This window comes from Malaclemys terrapin, chromosome 5 (genome assembly GCF_027887155.1).
Source record: "Malaclemys terrapin pileata isolate rMalTer1 chromosome 5, rMalTer1.hap1, whole genome shotgun sequence".
Classification (NCBI taxonomy): Eukaryota; Metazoa; Chordata; order Testudines; family Emydidae; genus Malaclemys; species Malaclemys terrapin.
In genome coordinates, this window is record NC_071509.1 from 71039872 (window position 1) to 71063725 (window position 23854).

Sequence of the window (23854 nt, forward strand, 5' to 3'; positions counted from 1 at the left end):
ACTACAATGCATTGGTGATCTTCCTGAAAACTCCATCCTGACCACCATGGATGTAGAAGAGCTTTACACCAGTATTCCACAGGAGGATGAACTACAAGCTGTCAGGAACAGTATCCCTGATGAGGCCACAGCACGCCTGGTGGCTGAGCTTTGTGACTTTGTCCTCACCCACAACCATTTCAGATTTGGGGACAACTTATATCTTCAAGTCAGCAGCACTGCTATGGGTACCCACATGGCCCCACAGTATGCCAACATCTTTATGGCTGACTTAGAACAACGCTTCCTCAGCTCTTGTCCCTTACCGCCCCTCCTCTACTTGTGCTACATTGACGACATCTTCATCATATGGACCCACGGAAAAGAGGCCCTGGAAGAATTCCACCTGGATTTCAACAATTTCCACCCCACCATCAACCTCAGCCTGGACCAGTCCACACAAGAGATCCACTTCCTGGACACTACAGTGCAAATAAGTGACGGTCACATAAACACCACCTTATACCGGAAACCGACTGACCGCTATACTTCTCTACATGCCTCCAGCTTCCATCCAGGACACATCATACAATCCATTGTCTACAGCCAAGCCCTAAGATATAACCAAATTTGCTCCAATCCCTCAGAGACAAACACCTACAAGATCTTTATCAAGCATTCTTAAAACTACAATACCCACCTGGGGAAGTGAGGAAACAGATTGACAGAGTGAGACGGGTACCCAGAAATCACCTATTACAGGACAGGCCCAACAAGGAAAATAACAGAACACCACGGGCCATCATGGACCTCCCAGCTAAAACCTCTCCAGCGCATTATCAGTGATCTACAACCTATCCTGGAAAACGATTCCTCATTCTCACAGACCTTGGGAGGCAGGCCAGTCCTCGCTTACAGACAACCCCCCAACCTGAAGCAAATACTCACCAGCACACCACAGAAACACCAACCCAGGAACCAATCCCTGTAGCAAACCTCATTGCCTACTCTGTCCCCATATCTACTCTAGAAACACCATCAGAGGACCCAACCACATCAGCCACACCATCAAGGGTTCATTCACCTGCACGTCTACTATTGTTATATATGCCATCATGTGCCAGCAATACCCCTCTGCCATGTATATTGGCCAAACCGGACAGTTCCTACGTAAAAGAATAAATAGACACAAATCGGATATCAGGAATGGTAACATACAAAAGCCAGTAGGTGAACACTTCAATCTCCCTAGACATTCTATAACAGATTTAAAAGTAACTATTCTTGAACAAAAAAAACTTCAGAAACAGACTTCAAAGAGAAACAGCAGAACTAAAATTCATTTGCAAATTTAACACCATTAATTTGGGCTTGAATAGGGACTGGGAGTGTCTGGCTCATTACAAAAGCAGCTTTGCCTCTCCTGGAATTGACACCTCCTCATCTAGTATTGGGAGTGAACTCCATGCACCCTGATCGAATTGGCCCTGTCAACACTGGTTCTCCACTTATGAGGTAACTCCCTTCTCTTCATGTGTCATTATATAATGCCTGCATCTGTAATTTTCACTCCATGCATCTGAAGAATTGAGGTTTTTTTACTCACAAAAGCTAATGCCCAAATAAATCGGTTAGTCTTTAAGGTGCCACTGGACTCCTTGTGTCGTCCCCCCCCCCCCAGTTAATATTCTGTCTGAACCAGATTATGAGAGACTGAAAATAAAACCAAAACTGGAATTTTGTCATGACTTTCTTGAGTCAGAGCATATCAGATTCAGGTTGTTGGGGCAGAAAAGCAACAAGGGAAAATAGTGCTGTAAACTCCTGTGCAAAGTATCCATTTTATGTGTTTCACCTCTCACATGCCCCCTTGAATAGATAAACCAAAAGGCTCACACCTTTGGGTAGAGTTCTGGGAAAGAATGTATTAGCTCTGGGTGTAGTCTGACTGCTCAGCACTAGTTTCAGGGACTGGGCAGTGGGCGATGCAGCTGCAACTCTCAGGATGGGGTGATAGAAGATCTTCACCCTCAGAATATGCTAAGATGCCTTAAAATAGGGATAGTGCCTGGTCTCTGTTCAGACTCTCGAGTCTTAAAATACACAATGTCCGGTGATTGGAACACCTCACAGCAGCTGGTGAAAAGCCAAGAGAAGATACAATATTGTTAAATGTAACCTTATCTTGCAAACGTACAGCTAATGGTCCCAGAAAAGTTGTTTCCCATCCTGGAAGTTTTGCAGTTTGGAGTGCTCTTTAATCAAAGCACAGTCAATCACTGGAGTGTCTTGTGCTTTGAAGAGGAGAGTGTAGGTTAGGCTTTGTCCTTAAGGCTTAGGCCCATGGCTTTTGGGGAAATCTAGTTTATTGACTGTGTGTCCATTTAGTTGCTGTTTATGATTGGTCAGTTTAAATAGTGTGCTTTTACTACAAGAATGTGTGCATTAAAGGAGAGGACTTACCTATCTGGTCTGTTTGCACCATGCAAGTTAACCAGGGGAAGCAGAGATGCAAGGATTCATGATCTACATTTAACTGTCAGAGACTTTATGGTGCAGACTCTACATTTTCATTTAACATCCTTATTGAATTTTAAAAGATAATACAAATGACATAATAGGCATAAAAAGAGATATCTAATATAAAGCATTAATAAAATAAAATCTCAGCTGATGTAAAATGGGGTTGTATTAATCAATCCTACATTATGGAAGCCTTCTGTTTAAGACAAATTAATTCAAAGTCAGTTACTGTATTCCAAATGTTCAGAAATCTCTCATTGTGTTTAAATGCATGTCTTTTGTATACATAAATCTAAAATAGGTGATAAAATCATTGATCAATTTTGCAGCTGCATTGCCTGCATCTTTACAATGTTGAATAATAGGTTCACTAGTTGAGGTTAACAGAATGTCAATTTCTTAGTCAAAATTTTAATACATTCTGTTAAACTTATTGATTCAAATATAATTAAATATAAGCTCAAAGTAAATTTTGCCTTTGTTATTTTTATGTGATATAACTGAAATCCAAAATGCCTTGGTAGAGACATTGAAGGAGGAGATAGGCAAGAACACCAATTGTAACATACTATGATAGTCAGGAATTATGGGATAGTTCATATACATAGCTTACTAAAACTGTATGTAAGCCTTGTACAGTAGAAAAGGGAAAGATAAAGAGTACAAATATAACAAGATGCATTCTGCATGTTGCCTGCACACTTTGCACCAGTTTTCATAGAACAGTGAAATATTAGTAGCGGTTTCCTGTGTTAAATATAGCCCTATTTATTAACACAAGAAAATCTAAGACAAAATCTTCAACTGTTGTAAATCAACATAGTTCCATTGACACCAATTGAGTATTTGGCTGATGAACTGGTGTAGTTTTCTTGTCGAAGCAGAGAATTCGAGATATCAAGACTCCCCCAAATCCCAGTTTCAAAATTTTGTCAGGATTGAATAATTTTTTCAACCTTCTGGATAGATTAATTGAATTCCACACTATTAATGTGGGGATGGGGAGGGCAGGAGTAAAGGGACTTTAAGATAAGACTTTGGAAACAGAGGTCCTGTCTGCTTTTCATGTGCATTAGACATTTCATAGCAGTAAGATTCTTCCCTGGTATCCTTAGTAAAAAATTCTTTTTTCTATGATTAGTATGCAAAGTGTTGAGCATCAATCAGTTATGATCCTGTCATTTCAGATGTGGCTGCATTTCAGTGACCTCATATATACAAAGTGTAGTTTATCAAGTGTTTTTGGAAACTTTGTCAATATCAAACTGTTCTATATTGGAGAGGCACAAAAAAGATTATAGTTTTGTTTTGAGAACTTTATTGAATGCATAAGACTTGGAAAAGTCTATGAATTTGTTTTCAAGTGTTTTAATCTCTCAGCCAAAATGTCCTATTGTATTAATTTAAATGGAACAAAGGGCCCAAAGAATCAAAGATGTTAGCCCAGTCATTCTCCAACACTAAATAGTGTTAAACAGGGTCTGGGATTTGGTATACATAGACCTTGGCCTGCTTAGTACATCATTAAAATCCTTTAAACTGTTTACTGAAGATGCAGAAGAGAAGGCAAAACTGTTAAGGAATTTGGCATGTAAAGTATTAAATAAGACTTTCATTTTAAACATCCCTTGTTCCCTTTCCTTTTAGTTGAAGGGAGTTTTTAAGAAGGAGAAACCTCATTGTTTGACAGTCTGATAATTGCCCTTTTCGGTAAAAGAGAAAAAGTTAGTTGAGATGAGCTGGACCTGTTGTCATTACTGCTACTGGTAAAGTCTGATCCCATTTCCTAGAAGACAAAACAATACAAATGCACACAACAGGAGAAGAAAAGAACAGCAAAGAAGAAACTACAGCTTCTGTCCTTGGTGTTGATTCTAGGGTGACCAGACAGCAAGTATAAAAAATCATGGCACTTTTTTTTGGGAGGGCGGGGGATATGGGGGGGAGGCGGGTGAGGGAGGGGAATTATTGCCTATATAAGACAAAGCCTCTAATATTGGGACCTTTCATCACCCTCAGCCCAGGGCTCCCTAACACAGCTCATCTAACTAAAGTCCCACTAACCCTGCGCTTAAAAACTGTGGTGCAGACTCACCCAAAGTGGCCACTGACTCTACCATCTGGCTTTATAACCACCCCCACCCCCCGCTGCGGGAGATAGTTGGGGAGGCACACGGGAAACTGCCCCACATCGAGGCACCACCTGCCCCTGCTCTCTGCCGCGAACCCCTTAGTGCCCTCCCTGCCTCTAGGCACTGCAGGCCGCAATCCCCGGCCAAACGCCCTCGTTGGGTCACAGCTGTTGGCGTGGGGGTGGTGTGGCAGGGGCCGGGGAGCTATTTACCCTGCTGGCGCGCGCGGCAGTCAACACTGAATGGAGCCCGCGCGCTGCAGGGTGCTGTCCACACAGTAACTGAGGAGCGGAGCTACGTGGTCGGTGGGGCAGGGCGGTGCCGGGGCCCCCTCCAGTCGCTCGGAGCCAGGCGGCTCCCCCAGTGGCACTGCGCTGCCACTTCGGGGCAGGCTTCTCCCCCAGCTCACAACCATGCCTGCTCACTGCGCTTCCCGGGATGGCGGGAGCCCGGGGCGGCGCTCTCTGGTACTCTGCACCATGCATGGGGCCCCAACCCTAAGAGCCAGAGGGACCTGCCAGGGGGGCGAGGTGGGGAGTCCCAGCAGTGCTTACCTGGGGTGGCTCCCGGGAAGCATCCGGCAGGTCCCTCTGGCTCCTAGGATCGGGTCAGGTGGGGGGGCGGAGGGCTCTCTCCCCACTGCCGGTGCCTGCAAGCCCCATCCCCTCAGTTCTGATTGGGCAGGAGGGAGCCGGTGCAACACGCGGACACCCCCTCTGTCTCTGTGCCTAGGGGCCACCAGAACTGCAGGCTCCTGCTGACAGGGCGGGCACGCCGCTGGGAGCTGCCCCAGGAAGCGCTGCCACACCAGCTCCAGGACTTTGGCGGTGATGGGGAGCGGTCCCCGATATCAGGACAAAGGGTGTCCGACCGATGTGCGGTCAGGACAGGATAAATGTGTTAATATCAGGACATCTGTTCACCCTAGTTGATTCTCACTTGCAACCTCACTGCTGGAGAAACACAGGCACAGCACATGGTCTTATCAACCACATCAAATCTGGGAAACTTGTACCAGCATCAGGCTGCTTAGGACATTGCTATTAATTGCCTCTTTCTGGCCACAGGCTTACAGCAGTTTAGCTAAATATATAGTCTTGTCCAGCTAAACAAGACTCATAGAATTAGAAGGGACCACAAGGGTCATCTTATCTAACCCCTATATTAGACAGAAGGAAAAAAGGAAAAGGATAGCAAAGTAAAGAAATAAGGTAGAGAAGGATAAGGACATATTTGGAAAGGGAGACAAAGTCTCACATCCCAGATTTTTAAAAATCTAGCCAGAACTTGTAGAGGTAGCAGTGTCATCTGGGTCTCTTTTTCTCTGTTCCATTACGATCAGGACATCTCTCAGGATTAGGATGAAGGTGGTCTGGGGTCCCAGGAGACGGTGGGGTGACAGCAATGATGGTGAAGCTGGCTCCGGTAGCCAATTTTTCTCCCCCAAACCTCTTTCTTTGAGGAATCAAAAAGGGAGTGGTGGACAGAATAACCCATTCTCCCAAGATTTTGTCCATTAATCAGGCCTAGTTTCCAACATACTAATTTTGTCTCATTGATATCTGGTGCCACACTTGTCTTGTTTACTAAGCATGATCTTAACAGTCCTTGAGTTATATTCTCATTATATATGTAAGCCCCTTTTGTTTGCACTAATTCAGACTGTCTCCCTTTTGCAACTTTTCCCATCAACACTTAATATTACAGGTTATTGTGACACTTTCACTCACTTTTTACAGTTGATCTTATAATTAAGTTAAATTTGTAAGCTCAGTTATTACAACAGTCATCTGTGAAGATAAGAGGAAACTTCATGGGCCAGATACCCAGTTGGTGAGTGTGTTTTTCTCCCTTTTGCTAGTTGAACAGAGCATTTGACCCTAGATATTTTCATAAGACTTTACTGGGCATATCACATGTGGTCAGAAGATCTTTAAGGGATTATAACCTCCCATTGCAAATGCAATCTAGCCCAGTAAAGAGTTGTGTCACCACCTGTTCTGCAACCTTGGGTGCCTCACAATGCTTTGCTATTTTAGGTCCCAACATGGGCCGCTCACAGACAGCTAACCAGCATGCACGTCAAACCCTGAGCATCTGTGTATAGCTGAAGCCCGGCCCAGCAACTGTGGCCCCAGCAGCCTGTGAGTAACACCAGCCACATCCGGATCTACAACAGCATCACAGGGTGACCCCAACATATCCCCAGTCCCAAATTTTCCCAAAATGAGTGTTTTATACTTTCCAGCCCTCTCCTGGACAGTTCAGATATAAAGGTCCATTTCCCCTGTAAAAGGTCTATATTCAACCGTTTACTACTTTTAACTGGAATTACCATAGAGTTTGGTTTAAATACAGCATTGGTTTAGTTTAGATTAGATTAAAAATAAAATACAATTATAAAGTATTAAAGTCAAAAATGGTTACAAGGAAAAGACAAAATGTTTCATAGTAGCTAAAACTTAACAAGCTAGACTTGATTCAAGATAAAATCCTTACCACTGGTTCCCAGCAACATGGCTGACCAAATTCTCAGCTCAGGATCTGTCCCCAGAGTCAAGGGGCTGGTTCCTTTGTTCTCTAAGGTGGGTGAGAGCATGAGTGCCCACACTTTTGAGGTGTTTTGTCCCTCACTTTTATATAGTTCAGTCACCCTTTAAAATGCATTTTCCTGAGGGATACCCCTAGGTAAAGTTCATTCTAGCTCTGAGGACAGAGACATGGAGTCTCATGGTGAAAGAGGTTCTATGCAGTTTGCTAAAATGCAGATTGATCTGTTCTTGCCCCCACTTCGCTGCCCAAAAATGGCCACTTGCCAGGTGATTGCCAATCAACTTTGAGGACACTTGGCTAGAGACATCAGCTTGTCCTTTGTCTTTGAGAAATCGGTTTACCCCCTCCCCAGACTTGTCTGGTAAACATATTGTAGTCATAATTTCAGCTTTTGTTCATAACTCAATGTGCATTTTGTACATGCATAACACTGATCATGAATATTCTTGTGTCATTTGTTTTAAATGATACCTCACGAGGCATATTTTGCCTAAAGATTATTACAATAATGTGTAGGTTATGAATATAGGGGGTGCTTTCATTCACAGACATCACATCCTTACCTAAACTCCCTAGATACTTAATACCATGAGTTAAACTTGTTTACAATGAATGGTTATTTCCTATGTTTGAGTGAGGATTGAGAATCAAGGAGTTTGTTTATAACAGAATCTTTTGAAATCAAGTTAGCTGCCTAAAAGACTTAACAGTTGCAGAGACAGGGTGGGACTTTCCTGCATACCCACCTGACAAGGAAAACATTAATTCTAAAAAATGGTGTCCACAAAACCTTTTAGCAATTTAAAATGTCTCTCAGATAGAGCTTCTGAAAGGAGGGGTGAGCTCAGCCAGCTCACTCAGCTGCACAGGAGTCTTCCTCCTGCTCCCCTCCCCATATGCACATGGAAATCATGCCAAGGTAGGCAGGGATAAGAGGAGAGGTTCCACTGCCTTTCCTTGCTGCCATTGGCTAGTTTATGGAGAGGAAAGGGAAGGGCTGATTGTTTCTTGTAGTCCCTTCCTTGCTGTATCTGAAGCCCTCAGAGCATCCAACAATCATTCTGCCGTGGATGACATCCCACTCTCTCTGCCCTGTAATGGACGTATACCGTATTTTCCGGCGTATAAGATGACTGGGCGTATAAGACGACCCCCAACTTTTCCAGTTAAAATATAGAGTTTGGGATATACTCGCTGTATAAGACTACCCCTCTTCCAACGCACACCAAATAAAAATTAAAAAAACATCAGATTTGATTTCAATATGGTAATTTTAATTCAAATGCTTATGACATGCAGGTACTTAGCAGGAAAACTGTCACTTATAAACATAAGGCTGTTTGTCATCAAACATGTAAACATAAAACAGTGCAAGTGGATTAAACTTTTCCTAATTCACTCTAAAGCTGAAAGGAAGGATAAGACAATAAACCCATGGGAGCTGCCATGCTGTTTGTTTTCTAAGCTGTCAACCAAACTGGAACTGATGATGATAGGAGGAAGATAACAAACAATAGAGAGAGAGCAAGTGCCGGGCAAGTCCCTGGCGAGTTAGCAATGCCCATCATAACTGCAAGCTACGGTATTTTTACAGGTTTTGCTGGCATGACAGTTTCCCTTTAAAAGCCTTCAAAATCCTCCTGTTCGTCATCTGATATCATAAGTACATCAATGACATCTTGTGATACATTTGTAAGGCAGTCATCGTATGGATCGAATTCCGTATCAGATGGTGTGGTCTCAGCTTCGGCTTCCTCTTCATCTTGCCACAAGTAGTCGTCCTCCATACCATCTAATGAATTTGATATGCCACACTTCTTGAAAGACTTGATTACTGTTTCTGCATCAATATCATTCCAGGCTTTTATGACAAACTTGCACAAAACATCCAACTGTGGAGCACGCATGTTTCCTCCTTTTGTGAATGACTTTTCGCCGCTAACCATCCATTCATTCCACTGTTCTTGAATGCGATCTTTAAATGGCTTGTTTAGGCACACATCCAGTGGCTGTACCAACGATGTCAACCCTGCAGGAATAACTGCCGCATCTGTGTTTAGTCTTGCAAGCCTTTGCTTGGTGCTGGGAGTTAAATGAGCCCTGAACATATCCCACACCAGTAGACTACATTTTTGAATAAGTCCACCTGGTCGCCTGCTCCATACATTATCAAGCCATAGCTTTACCCCTTCTTCATCCATCCAGCCTTTTTCATTCACATGTACAAAACAACCAACAGGGAACTTGAATTTCGGCATTGTTTTTCTTTTAAAAATAATCATCGGTCTCAGTTTGGCACCATCAGCTGTGCATCCTAGTACCACTGTAAAACTGGACTTCTCATGTCCTGTTGTTTTAATTAAAATTGTTTTTTCACCTTTTTGATGGACAGTTTTATTTCCAACCATATCAAAATTCATTGGAGTTTCATCCATATTTCCAATACTACTTAACGCATAGCCATGTTTAGTGCGCTGTTGTATTATGTATCGATGGAAACTATTTACTTTGCTATCAAGATCTGCAGGTAATTTTTGGGCAATTTTTGTCTTTTGCCTCAGTACCATATTATGCCTTCCCATGAATCTAGTACACCAGGATACAGTGGCCTTAAATCTGTTGCTGTGATCTGGGTTAGATTTGGCCCACTGAAGTGCAAACAAATGTATTTTATTTCGTGTCACTACCTAACCGTTTTGGCGATGCTCATTCACCATGTCTGCTACATGTTTTTCGAGTTCTGGCCACTGTGGGGTGCCTCTTCTTAATGCACACTTACCCCTTGGCATACTCTTTAATGCTTTTTCATTTGCTTTCCAGTCCCGAACCATCTTTTCTGTTACTCCATATTGTCTTGCAGCAGCGCAGTTATTATGTTCCATGGCAAAGTTTACAACTTTAAGTTTGAAACTGGCTTCATATTTCTTTCTTCTTGATGGTGGAGCCATGATGGGGTTTTGACTGTTGGACATTTGTATACTGTACTGTATGTACTGGTGCTATACTGTATGAACAGGTACAGATACTGGTGCTGTACTGTATGTGGTACCCAGTATACAACAACCAGCCAATCACGGCAAGCGATGTACCTTACCGGTGATTGGCTGGTTGTTGTATACAAAGCCTGCTTGGATTGGTCAGCTCTCCCTGCCTGCCCAGCCCTCCCTGTCTCCAAGACTATCAGAGCGGTAGCGCAAACATGCCTCTTTCACCCGTCTGGCCCGCCCTTGTATCCTATTACCTCCTTCTCTGCCTCTCAGATCTCACACATGCGCGCCTGCGCTGCTTCACTGCAGTCCTCAGGAGTGAGATGTGAGAGGCAGAGAAGGAGGTACGGTAATAGGATACAAGGGCGGGCCAGACGGGTGCAAGAGGCGTGTTTTTCTGGGCACAGCGCCGCTCTCTCTCTTTTTTCCATACCCCGGGCGTCACGGACACCTGCAGCTTGCTCCGCCCTTCACTTACACCTTCCCGGTGAGGCGCCCCCTCACCTCGTCATCGGGCGGGGATGCGGCCGCGGCCGTTTTTGAGCTCCCCCCACCATATGCGGCGACCGCAGATTCTCCAGTCCGGCTCGGAAGTTTCAGCACCCGCCCTATAAGACGACACCCGGCGTATAAGACGACCCTCGACCTTTGAGAAGATTTTCCTGGGTTAAAAAGTCGTCTTATACGCGGGAAAATACGGTACTTTGAAGTGTGTTTCCAGGATGCTGCAGTTCTGACCAATTACTAGACTTGAGAATCAAGAAGGAATTTTTCTGTCAGGGCAAAACTGATGAAGGTGCCTGGTGTTTTTTCCCTCACCTTCCTCACAGCATTCTGTAGGTCTGTTTCTAGGTTAATAAGAAGTAAGGAAGGGAATTTAAGAAGCTGTATGTTTGTAAGTGGAATCTGTAATATCAGAACTCACTGTTCTGGTGTCTAGTGTAGGTGAGAGAATCAAAAGAGGCTGCTCCCAGAGCTATGATGAGGCCTGGGAGATAATCAGTGGCCTCTATTAGGCCTGGGGGAAAAAAGGGAGTCTTAAATCTTTGCAAGCTGACTTACCTTTCACATGTACCCTTTATCGTCTGACGGGTATGGGGAAGATAAAGAAGAGGATTCAGATTCAGAATTGGACTGGAGGTTAGGCTGAATGGGGCCAATTCTGAATATTAGTTATTTGGCATAGAGCATATTTAACACTATACAGGGTCCTAATAAATGCTTGGTATTTTGGGGGACAGAGAGAAGGAAGTTAATCCTCCTCGCTTAAAGTTACAAGTTAACTTCTGCTTTAAAATCCATCCCTATATCTGTTTTTCATTCTCCTGAATTTCCTGACTATAGGATCGTATTTCATACAAATATTAGAGGTAAAAATGATCATTAATAAAATCTCCATGTGTAATAAAATCTTTGAAAATGTGCAACTTCAAAACTATGACCGTTAGTATCGCTAAGAGACCTAACAAAACTCTGTAGAAAAGCACTGAAAGAAAATGAGTTTCTAAAATGATGAGAAAGGAGGGCAGTGCAAGCATAATTTCAGTCAGTTTATAGCAAAAGTCAATTAATAAAAGCTGCAATTTGTTTAACCCTGTGGTTATAACAACAAATAACAACATTTTATACACATTAAGGGAAACCAGTGGCAGTACATTGGCCAGCTACCAGGTTTTACACCTTCTAGACTTATCAACTGCCTTGTAAAACTGCCCTTTCTGGTGGATAATGGCACAGGAAAAGTTAAGTGCAGCAAAGGTTGTCTGCAAAACATTTTAGGAAGCAACCTGCTATAGCAGCTAAGAGATCATAAAAGTAGGCTACACACAATATTCTCTCTTTTAATTCTTATAAAAGCATGCCAGACTAAGTAAGAGCAAAGAAGAAAAATAGTTTCAATTTTCTTTTGAGTTTTTGTCTATACATTCTTTCCTAGCTGAAATCATATTTCAGAGAATACAGTGCCCGCCTGGCATCAGGCTAATGACAAGCCCGCAACAAACAAAAACAAAACAAAACCCCTAAAACAAAAACACCTTGTACAAAACATTTTTCTAGTGAAAATTTACATAATAATTGTCTCAGAGTGTTAAAGTATTCAATTTACAGTGGCCAGCTTCAGTTATACTGTGTTTCTGTCTAGCCTTGTCAGTTGGACTTGATAAAGTAATGATAAGTGGTAATTTCTATTTCCATTTGACAAGTCTGTAAAGTTACTTTGGATGCAAGCAGAGGGAAGGGGAAGAAAAATCTTTATTTTCACTGTAGCTCTCAGCTGGGCAGTGAGCAAGTATTAGTGAGTGAAACCTGACTGAATTTCAGAAATTTCTGCCAACATGATACTAAATTTAAACACTCATTCAGAGCTTTACCACCATTTTCTGAATGGATACTGACCTGTACAACATAAGTGCCCAGTGAGGACAGCATATTTGTTATTAAAGCACTATAAATTCACAGACTCAGTCCCTGATTGAGTTTAGACTTTACATGTGCCTAAATGGTGTTCTAGGCACTAGTTCAGCACAAATATAATATGCAAATATATTTATATTTTTAATAATCTCACAACTGTTCTATATATTTATCTTCCTTGATTCACAGAAGTTGCTTAATTACCTTTTATTAATCTGTAATGGACGTGTCACTCACTACCACGGCGCCTCCTGCTGGCCATCCTGGGAATTAGTTCTGGTTTGCAGGTGGGCCTTCACCTAGTGGTGTCTTGCTGCCATCGCTGCTGCCATCAGGACCCATGTCACTCTCAGGATCACGGTGTCATTTGCTGGACACAGCCCTCCTGCTGTGCCAGCCACTTGCTTCAATGGCAGGCTGCAGTCCAGGGTCTAGCCACGTGTGTCAGTGGCAACTAAGGCCAAAGGGGGAGAGGGGCGAACCAGCAGTCCCGTGTAGGGTGACCAGATAGCAACTGTGAAAAATCGGGATGGGGTGGGGGGGTAATAGGCGCCTACATAAGAAAAAGTCCCCCAAAACAGGACTGTCCCTATAAAAATAGGACATCTGGTCACCCTAGTCCCACGCTGCATCACCTCCAGCCCCTGCCGTCTGTTTCCTTTGGCTACTTCCCTACAGCCCTAGCACCTTCTCCGCCGTTCTATCAGGGCCACAGTCTGGCAGCAGTCAGCTGGGAGCTCACTCACGCTTCCCACCATAGCTTGTCCTACTCCCATGTGGGTCCCCCTGTTTCTCTGGGTCCTTTCTGCCCCACTCATCTTACCCATCCCCTCCCTACCCCCCCACCCCCGCTGGGTGTGGGAGATGGCTGTCTATCAGGGCCTCGGTTCTCACTGCCCCCTCGCTCTGAGCAGTCTCTGACCGAGCCTGGCACTCAGGCATCCCCCCCCTTCTCCTCTGGGAGCAATGCCTTTTTATATGGTCCTTTTCATGGCACTGGAAGCATGTCCTTTGTCTCCTCTTGGCCATGGCCCTCTCATTGTCCTTCTCCTTTTGCTTGGCCTCTTCCTCTGGGTTAACCTTACCCCTACAGCCCAGAGGGCACTTCCTCTGTACATGTCCCTGTTGCCCACAGGTCCAACATGCCCAGTGCCTCCCTGTTCTCCTCAAAAGGGGGTCTCTCTTGGACTCTTGCTTTCCTGTTCTCCATATGAGGCCTCTGTTCCTCGCTCCCGTAGGGGCACTCTCTCTTAAAGTGTTCCTGCCACCTACAGATGAAACATTCTCCCGGCCTCCTGGTCCTGGGGCCTGAATTCCCCTCTTGCTTCCTGCGATTGTTACAGATCTCCCCCCGCAGTAACTTAAACAGGTACAGCTGCTGCTTTGCTAGTCCAAACACTGAAGTCTTCAAATACTCCTTTGCCTCCCATTGTCTCTGCTGGGCTGTAAGCACCTGCTGTAGCAGGATCTGAAGCTGCCCTTGCTGCTTGTTGGCCCCTTTCCACAGGGGCACTGACTTTGGAGTCCAGTTCAGGAAGGCCCCAGAGCCCTCCACAAAGAAGGCTTTTGACTCCATTTTCTCCACCTTACCTGTACCTTAGTCTCTCAAACGTCTATATCAGGCAATAGTCCCCACCATCCTCTATCTTCCCTGTGTATCAGGGATGACCGTATGTCTGCATTCTCTACCACATGTAATGGGGCGTGTCACTCATCACAGCAGCGCCTTCTGCTGGCCATCCTGGGAATTATCTCGGGTTTGCTGGTGCACCTTCATCTAGTGGCATCTCGCCGCCATAGCTTCTGCCATCAGGACCTGTGTCACTCTCAGGACTGTGGTGTCCTCTTCTAGACACAGCCCTCCAGCTGTGCTCCACTTGGTTCGCTCCCCCCCACCTTCTGGGGGAGCTAACAGTGGCAGGCTGCAGTACAGGGTCAAGCCACCAGCGTCAGTAGCAATTCGGTCACCGCCGATCTCTGCCGTCTGTTTCCCTGGGCCACTTCCCCGCAGCTCTAGCGCCTTCTCTGGTCTTGTATCAGGGCCTCAGTCTGGTAGCGGTCAGCTGGGAGCTGACTCATACACTTCTGGTCCCGCCCAGCAGTACTCAGACCATGGTGCTCTCTCTTCTCCCTCCTCCAGGGCAGCCAGTCCTCCCTCTTCAAACTCCAGGGAGAGACTGCCTCTGCTTTGCTCAGCAGCCCCTTCTTACATGGGCCAGCCTGGCCCTGATTGGCTTCTCCAATAAACTTTCCCCTAATTGGCTGGCACTACAAGCCTTTGCCTTATTGGCTGGCTCCCACGCAGCCTCCCCAGGGTTGCTTGAACTCCTTATATACCAGTGAGGGGCAGCCCTTTTTTGTTTAAAAAACCTTCATAGAATTATTAGAGTAACAACAGACTTGGGCTTTGACCTGAGTAACTCATTACAAATGTCTGTGGCCTGTTCCCAGGCATCTCTAAGTTATAATGAACAAGGGGTTATACAACTGGGTCTTTGGCCACATTTCAGATGTTGTTGCCATAGAATCAGAGTTAAAACAACTAGAACATGGAGGAGCTCTAATATCCTGGGACCAAACGCAGTTACAACAACAATGCATTATTTCAGGTTGTTTATTAGATTAAATACTTAGTTGGTATGGATAAAACTAAAAGTTTCTCTCTCTCCTCCTCCCCACCCCTTTGTTTGGCAAGGCAACAAGACTATTACTATTTACAAACTATTTCTGGTCCTTTCCAAGAAGTTGCAGATTGAATGGAAGTGGCCTGAAATGACTGAAATGTCCAGTAAGACATCACCACATCCACCTTGTCTCTCTGCTCCTTAATATCAGCTGAAACTCAAACATTATGGATAACATCTCCATTTCCAAATCGTTCACTTAGAGTTCCACAAAGTCCATGTTCTCCATCATATTATTCAGCAACTTCATAAAGCAGTTGGAAAAGCCAGTAAGAAAATTTGGGTGCAAGTGCCAGCAGTGCAAGGATGACATCTGGACCTACATTCCCTTTACATCAAATGTACTCAGTATTATCTCCCCAGCTTTCTCAATGCCTACTCCAAAGCAAGACCTGGATGAAGAGTGACTGGCTGAATCCAGGCAAGACTAAGGTAATGTCAATAAGAAGAAAGTGCTTCTAACATACCTCAAAATCAGTTGGCATTTTCCCTCCAATTGTCAGTCAAACTTCAGTGCTACTTGAAAACTAAAATAGCTATGGCAGCAAAACAATTCTATTTTCAGCTGTGATTATCCAAAGATTTGTGACCCAGCCTGTCAGTTACAAACCTAATCATAGAGATCAATGCACAAATGACTTTCAGATTTTATTATTGCAACCTATGAAATCTAGAAAAGCCCTAAAAAAGTTCCCAGTAGTACAAAATGCAGCATGTTCTTGCTGTCTAACAACAAAGTCACTGCAAAAACATCATCCACATGTTTAATTCTCTGCATTTGCTCCCCACTGATTATAGCATCCTGTTCAAGTCTGTGTCCCAACCTGAGAGGCTGTCTCTAATTACCTGAGAGAATGCCTCTTTCTCTGCAACCATGACATTCTATGGTGGCTATTTCCACTGAAACTTTGATACTGTGAGCCAATAGGAGAGGACTTGTGAGTACGAGACACAGAAGTTTCACAGGAGCTGGACCTAGACTACGGAACTCACTCATACAAGAGTTAATGACCACCATGGAACGGACCACTTTCAGAAGTAAATGTAAGACTCATTTTCTCAACAGTCTTCATACCAACACACTCACCTACTCTCACAAACACGAGCAAGCAAGCAAACAACCTATAAACCAATCATCCTATTTCTCTTACAGGCAGGGAAAACAGAAAGCAAGAGACAGATCGCTATTATTCCTATTTTTAAATACTTGGAAGGCACTCTGGTACTACAGAAATGGGGACCATATAAGTAGTTAAAGATGTAATTATTATTTCAAGTTACATATGAACTGTTACAAAATAAATCTCCATTTGTCCCTATACCAATTCTGTGGTGAGGTGTATCTGGAGTAAAACTGGGTGAACACAGTAAAATTAGTTATCTACTCTTGCAACTAAAACCTAGCAATTTACAATTTATTGCTTTAAAATATGTATTTATAAACTTTCAAATGAGGGAGACTTCTGCCTCATCCCCTCCACCAGAATTTTCACAGAAAGCAAAGGCATCACAAATACTGATAGAAATAAATATTTGTGTCTGAGTATTCTGGTGACCATTTTGTAAAGATGTGTTTATTAGTTTTCCAGTAGATTGAAATAATTACAGACTATTTGCAAGCAGTAAAAAAACCCTCCTGTTAATAAATATTAGGTTATCCAACCAGAAGCAATACTATGGGAATTTGCCATTGACTTCAGTGGGACCAAGATTTTACTCCTTGTGCTTTAGGTGACCAGAGAATAGATAAGGAACATCAACTATTCAGAGTGACCTGTTTTTGAATGAACCATAGGCTACAGTTTGCTCATAGTTTATTATTTGAATAATAATGTCAAATTTGAAAAAAATGCCCTATTTGCAGATAATTTGAAAACAGAAAAAAGGGCTGAGTTTGTAAGAGAAGTTATTCACAAGTATTTCAATCAGCTCTTACCTTGAGTCACCTGCAAAATACCTAAAAACATATATACCCCCTCTACCATCTCCATACCTAACGTGGTCTAGAATAACCTAATCTCTACCCTGTTGTGGTGGACATAATCGGATGGATTCATATCAGACTGAATTGCACTGGGGGGGGGGAGGGGAAGTATAGTTGTTTTTTTCCCTCTGCTTACCTAGAAACTGCTGCTCATGCATATCCTTAAACTTTGTCATTCCAAGAAATACCATCCATGAAACTATACTTCCAGGAGGCATGTCACAATGTCAACTTTGTCAGTCAATTGCTTAGTGAAGTAGGAATCATGAGCTTCTTCCTAGAGCTTGTTGTATTGTATAGTGCAGTCAGCAATCCCTTTCATGACTGCTTAAATTTTGCCTAAGGTGGCTAATCTGGGATCATTATAGGCATTTCTTCATGGCCAATATCTCAATAAAGAGCTGCATTCACTGCAACAGATCTTGCCTCTTTCTCCACCATGAACACCACAAACCTCATATATTGACAAATCGTTCCCCATTATTTTGCGAATGTTACACAATATTGTTTCAGTCCTTACTCAAGCAAAAACCTCTACTGGGGGCTAAAAGATTATATATATTTTTATTAGTTATGGCAACTTTAAAAAAAAAAAACTGATTAGCTTCCCAACAATATCCTTTCCTCTACCCTACCACCTTTTATTTAAGAGAGACACCTAAAATATTCAGGTCATGAATCTGGTTCCACTGAAGCTAGTGACTAAACACCTCAGTGTCTCATGGCAGAGGAGAAATAGGTCTCTGTTGCAGTGAATTTCAAAGGGATTGCTTTACTTAAGTTACTAGAACCAAACAAAATCACGTTGCTGTCCATGGCTCTAATTCCCAGGCTACCTAACCAGCCTGTGCTGACTAATGTCACTTTGGGGGGGGGGAGGAGGGATCAAATAGCAACTGTGAAAAATTGGGACACTTTTTTTCAGGGGTGGGGAGCGGTAATAGTTGCATACATAAGACAAAGCCACTAATATCAGGATGTCTGGTCACCCTAATGTAACTGCACGAAGTCTTTTTAAATCTTAGCTTCAACTCCCTGATTGACCCTAATAGGAGTTTTGCCTGAGAAAAGAACAGAATAAAAATGGGGGGGGGGTGCGGGGAGGGTCTGGTTTTGACCCATTATTGATTTTCCGCCCCCAGCTTTTTAGCTGTTATACTAAAAATGGAAATTATAATTGATTTTTCTCTTTTTGAAGGGGAAGTAGACACAGTTTTCTTATCCAATTAATAAAATGTGAACATACACAGAATGCCAAAATAAATAAGAATTAGAATAAATTCTTATGCTATTTAAGTAGCTTTTATCTTCACATCAAAATGTAATTGAAAAAGAAATCTACTTTAAGAATTCATTACATCCAAGAGTCTCATTAAATACAGTTAAGTTTAGCACATGTATATTAGGCAAATTTATTTCCTCTTAAGTATCTTGGAGTTCTAGCACTAATCTGCCATGAGGTATGCAAACCTAGATTGTCCGTAGATCAAGTGAGACTCAAGGAGCTCAATCTATTTATCTTAAAGTGAAGATTAAGGGGTAACTTGATTGCAATCTACAAGTATCTACATGGGGAACAAAGATTGAATAACGGACTTTTCAATCTAGCAGAGAGAGGTATAACACAGTCCAATGGCTGGAAGCTGCAGCTAGACAAATTCAGACTGGGAATCAGGCGTACATTTTAACTTAGAGTAATTAACCATTGGAACAACTTACCAAAGGTCTTGGTAAATTCTTCATCACTGAATTTTAAATCAAGATTGGATGTTTTTCTAAAAGGTATGTTCTAGAAATTATTTTGGGTGAAGTTCTAGGACCTGTGTTATACAGGAAGTCAGACTAGATGATCACAATGGTCCACTCTGGCCTTGGAACCAATCAATCACAGATTTCTGTGGGAATTTACTCTGAAGGAAACACATATTTAGCAGCATTTCTAGTGATTTGAAGTATCAACCTCAAATCATTTTTAAAAATTGAAATTTATGACCAGATTCATCAGGATGCTGTGGCTGCTTTTTGGCACTCTAGAGCAAAGCAAAACATGCATAAGATACTAGCTAGCTAAACTCTGCTTACTGCCTCTGTTTTGCCAGAGTAGAGGAAAATTGATGGCATGTACTCTCTCAGGTCCTTCTGTTTCCTGTGCTCCAAGTTGTTCCTGCTTCTTGCACCTACATACATTTTCCTAGATTCACACATCCTAGTTTGCCTTTCCATCCTACATTCCACATTTCTCTGTACATCATATTCTCCATGTTGAGTAGATCTAATGCAACACACAGCTTTTGAAAATTCATGTTTAGGATTATGGTCCTTTTTGCGGTTATTTTCATAATAGAAAGTTTAACTGTCCATAAAAGGCCAGTGTATAAAATCTACATCTTCTGAAGAACTCAATTAATTGCCTTATTTTTAAAATACCTATTTTCCTCAGGGGGACTGAGGACACAGGCTTATGCCCGCTTTCAAAATGGCCACCACTTCTCATTTTCAGTTTTAGGTATTCTCTGTAGAAGATTATTATTTGTTAGTTTCTGCTGAAAAAGAAACTTTCACTTAGGCAGAATAGGTTAAAAAATTACCATTAATTTTAAAACATGCCTTCATCTGTAGTTTGAAGCTTGAAACATCTGCATTATTCTGTTAAGATTCATGTGTATATTTGTCAGTGCCAAATGTAAAGTAATAAAAAAAGGAACAAAGAATGAGGGTCACAGGATGACAAACTGTATTTTGAAAAGCAGTGACTCTGAAAGGAATGTAAGGATTATGGTGGTCAAGTAACTGAACCTGAACTCTCATAACACTGCATGACAGGGATAACAGTCCTGCAAGTGGCACACTGCTTAAGGGTATTTTTTCCATGACAAAATCCAGACTGACTACCTAAAAATATCACCAACTCTACTAATGCTAACTAATTATGCGAACTACATATACTAAAGGTTTAAAGTTGGTTAACTGAAGGAAAAGCTCCAACTCTGACCATTGGAAGCAAGAAGGAACTGAGAGGGAGAGGTGGCAGACACTCTTCTTTTTATGTCCTCGGCTCAGATCATGACGAGACTGGAGGTAGGAGTGGGCAGCCTAGTGGCAAAGGCCTCTGACTTGAGTGCATTGGGTGCACATACATTCCACTTCAGGTGTATATGTGCACAGACACTCAAAGGAATACAGATCTATATTTTTTCAGGAGAGTTCAGATTTTCAAGCTTTTATAACAAACACTAAGCCATTGTGCTTCAAGCTTAGCTTGATTTTTCTTCAAGAAAGAATATTACTTTGCCAAGTTTGAGCTGAATTGCTATAGCTTTATCGGAGTTATAGGAGACAGAGAAAGGAAAGAATTTAGAATAGGAAAATGGGCTTGGGTTTTGACATCTTTACATACCTCACAAATAGTGGAACAATTTATCTTAATAGTTGAGGCAGGGAAAATTCATCTTTGGACTGAGACCAAAGATGGAAATTACCAGCTTGAAAGGAACATTTTGGGGATAATGTGAGAAGCTGAAAAACTCTTCTCAACTTTAATTGTAGTGCTCACTATCCATTAATTCAATAATAAAGGATTAATTTTTAAGTGTATTTCTTGAAGTATCCCTGCCAAAAGCACAAAAGTGAAGACAATTCCATCATGGCTCTTTCAAACTAACCCCTCCCTCACCACCTGCAAATACAATGATAATGAGTCTTTTCAGACGGAGGTGAAAACCATATTGACCCCCTCCAAAAACACAATGATAATAAGTTTTTTCAGAGGTGAGAACAAAATTGATTTGGAAATGAAGTTTTAGCCCATGTAGAGAAAAGAAGAGCCAGACACTAGAAACAGCTGTCTGATGTTTCAGGTATTAAAATGCCTTTACAGTGTGAATATTAGATATTTTTGTAGTAGTTTTGCTGAATAGTTTCCAGTTGTCAGCTAGTCTTTGGAGCAGAGCAACGAGTCTGTGGGTCTACTGTTGGTATTCCTGATAAAAACACTAGAGACCAGATGCCATCATCTAATGAAGTCTTCAGGCATTTCCATAAGGACCTTGCTTTTATAGCTCTGAAGTTAACCCAGTGCTCCCGTGCACAAAGTGGGTCACTGGCACAGCAGCCACTCTCAAGGAAGAGTTCTACCTATTTAATCACCACTTATTGCCACACATAGAGTTAGGGCTTGTTTACAAAACAACATTTACTAGCATAACCATATTCTAAAATGATATGTCTATGGTTATAATTTTGAAGCTCCCTGTGTGGAGACATTTATGCTAAACCAGAGAGAGACCACAATATCACTTAGAAAGCAGTACAAACTAATCCAGAAAAGGTTGTACACACAGGGAGCTGCACAGTTATAACTATAGAGGCACAATTATACTACTATAGTTCTGTCAGTAAACTTCCCTGTGTAGACAAGCCTTCCATTAATCTCCCAGCCCCCCCTACCCCGCCCCCCTGCTGACCACACCCAAGTCTGCTTAATTTGCGAGATCTGACAAAACAGGCCAACATGGTATATATATTTAGGATATCGCTCTCAAATTGTAGCATGTAATCTATTAATGGGTATAAGCACTATGTTTACTTGGCATAGAGTTTTAGTTTACAAAAATAAATCTATTTGTAAACAAGCATATTACTTACATTCCTCAAATATAATAAAATAGCCAGCAATGAGGATGAAATACAGCTTTCAAATTTCTAAAAGACCAGCTTATTCCATGTTAAAGACTTCTATTTTAGTAATCATGTAAATCATCACAAGTATAGTGCTATAAACACATACCGTGCTGTACAACACCACGTTGGTACCAGTTAAGTTCCTTCCCTGTTTATTATCTCAAAGCACAAGGGAAGACAATTCATACAGGGACTGATTCAAGAACCACTGAAGTCAATGGAAGTCTTCCCATTTACTACAGTGAGCTTTGGATCATGCCTTCAAGGCCTGATGTGGTGTTTAGATGCTGCTTGTATTGTTAGAACTGGGAGCACTGGCTGTTGGGAGTCTGAAAGGACAGGAAACAGGAAGGAAGGGGGAAGAGTTGAGGAGGCTGAGTGATAGTTACAGAGGGGGCAGCTGCAACTTGGTAAAGAGGTTTCCACTGTAAAAATAAAGTCCAGTTGAAGCTTGTTAGTACCTTGCTTGGTTGATACAACACCTGAACAGTGGACATTAGAGCTTGAGTGTCTGATTCTGCCACCCCAATTCACGTGTATCTTACTGCACAAGTAGTTTCACAGGAAATCATTTCTCTCCTTTAGACTAAGCTATTTGGGGCAGTCAGTTTTCTAATGGACGACTTGTGTAACAAGGTACTATATAACGTGAGTAAGGCTGTCAGGGTTAAGCCTTGTTTGCTTTTGCAAATCAATTCATACAGATATTACCAAGCCTAATCAATCGTACAGGGCTACACTGAATAGTATAATAATATGGTTGAATCAGAACAGGAGAATAATTTGGGTGCCTGAGGATTGTGGTTTTCCAAATGAGGCAGTTGGGGTGAAAGTCACTTATTAAGACAAAGAAAAATCAGTCACTATAGTGCTGACTGGTTCCTAATAAGTCACTGCTGACAATGCCTTGCTTCTGGGGAGATTCTGAGAAATGTCATGCCCCATGTGACTAGTAGTGGGTGAAAAACAAAATTACTAGCAGATATACTGGCAAAAACAGGGGAAATGGACACTTTAACTTCCTTTTGTCTCTAATGATTTTCTGCATTGTTTCCATTCACACTCTTTTGAACACCAACACAAATTAAGATAATTCTGTTGGGGAAAGGAGGTTCCTTTATGAGAATATTTATCATGCCAACAATGCAATTTAATGGGACTTTGATGCTGTGCAATTATGTATTAAAATGCCATCTTACTGGAAACATTCTTGGCCAGTGGGAATTGCTGAAGATAATTTCCGGCAACCTGGGGATAATTTGGCCAGCCACAAGGCATAAACAAAATATTTAAAATGTACAGTTTAGGAAAAGAGGGTTAGTTCTTTGCATTAATCCTATGCAAATCAACACTGGGATATGGAAATTAATATACAGTCCTACAAGGACACTGTTTGCTTTTTAAAATACATACAAACAATATGGTATTTAGATAGAAAAACAATAAAATACATTCTTTTCGGAATTCTCCTTAGGTTAATTCCTCCTCCATACATTTTGAAATTCTTTATTCACCTGATTGTGTTGGCATTTATGTAGTCTGTGTCCTTGTTTTTGAATTTCAAGGTTGTTATAAAGAAATTCTCAGTTTTTGTGATTTCCTCTCACCTCCCACCCCACCATTTTCCATCCAGCGTTATTAATTCAATTCAGTTCTCTGAAAATTTCAAAACAGATGATTACCTCATATGATGCACACCAGTCCTGAGGAGTTTATACACCTTCAAGACTGACCATTTTCCTTGGGTTTGATGCATCATGAGGTGGTGAAGTAAGGATAGAGCTGGTCTGTCCCACAGTGGGTGTAAGAGTTACTAAAGAAGAGTAGGGGGAAAGGAAAGTAGTAGATTGAGGTAAAGATTTCCTGGCATGAAAACCAGAAATGATTCCATGTTGAAGAGGTAACTGATGGAGAAAG

At 42.1% G+C, this 23854-nt stretch overlaps 1 protein-coding gene across 1 annotated transcript in view; it reads right to left on the minus strand.

Annotated features, from left to right (window-relative positions):
• Nucleotides 1-23854, minus strand: part of GALNTL6 (polypeptide N-acetylgalactosaminyltransferase like 6) — a 911072-nt gene that overhangs the window by 464046 nt on the left and 423172 nt on the right. The gene's annotated exons all lie outside the window — the stretch shown is intronic.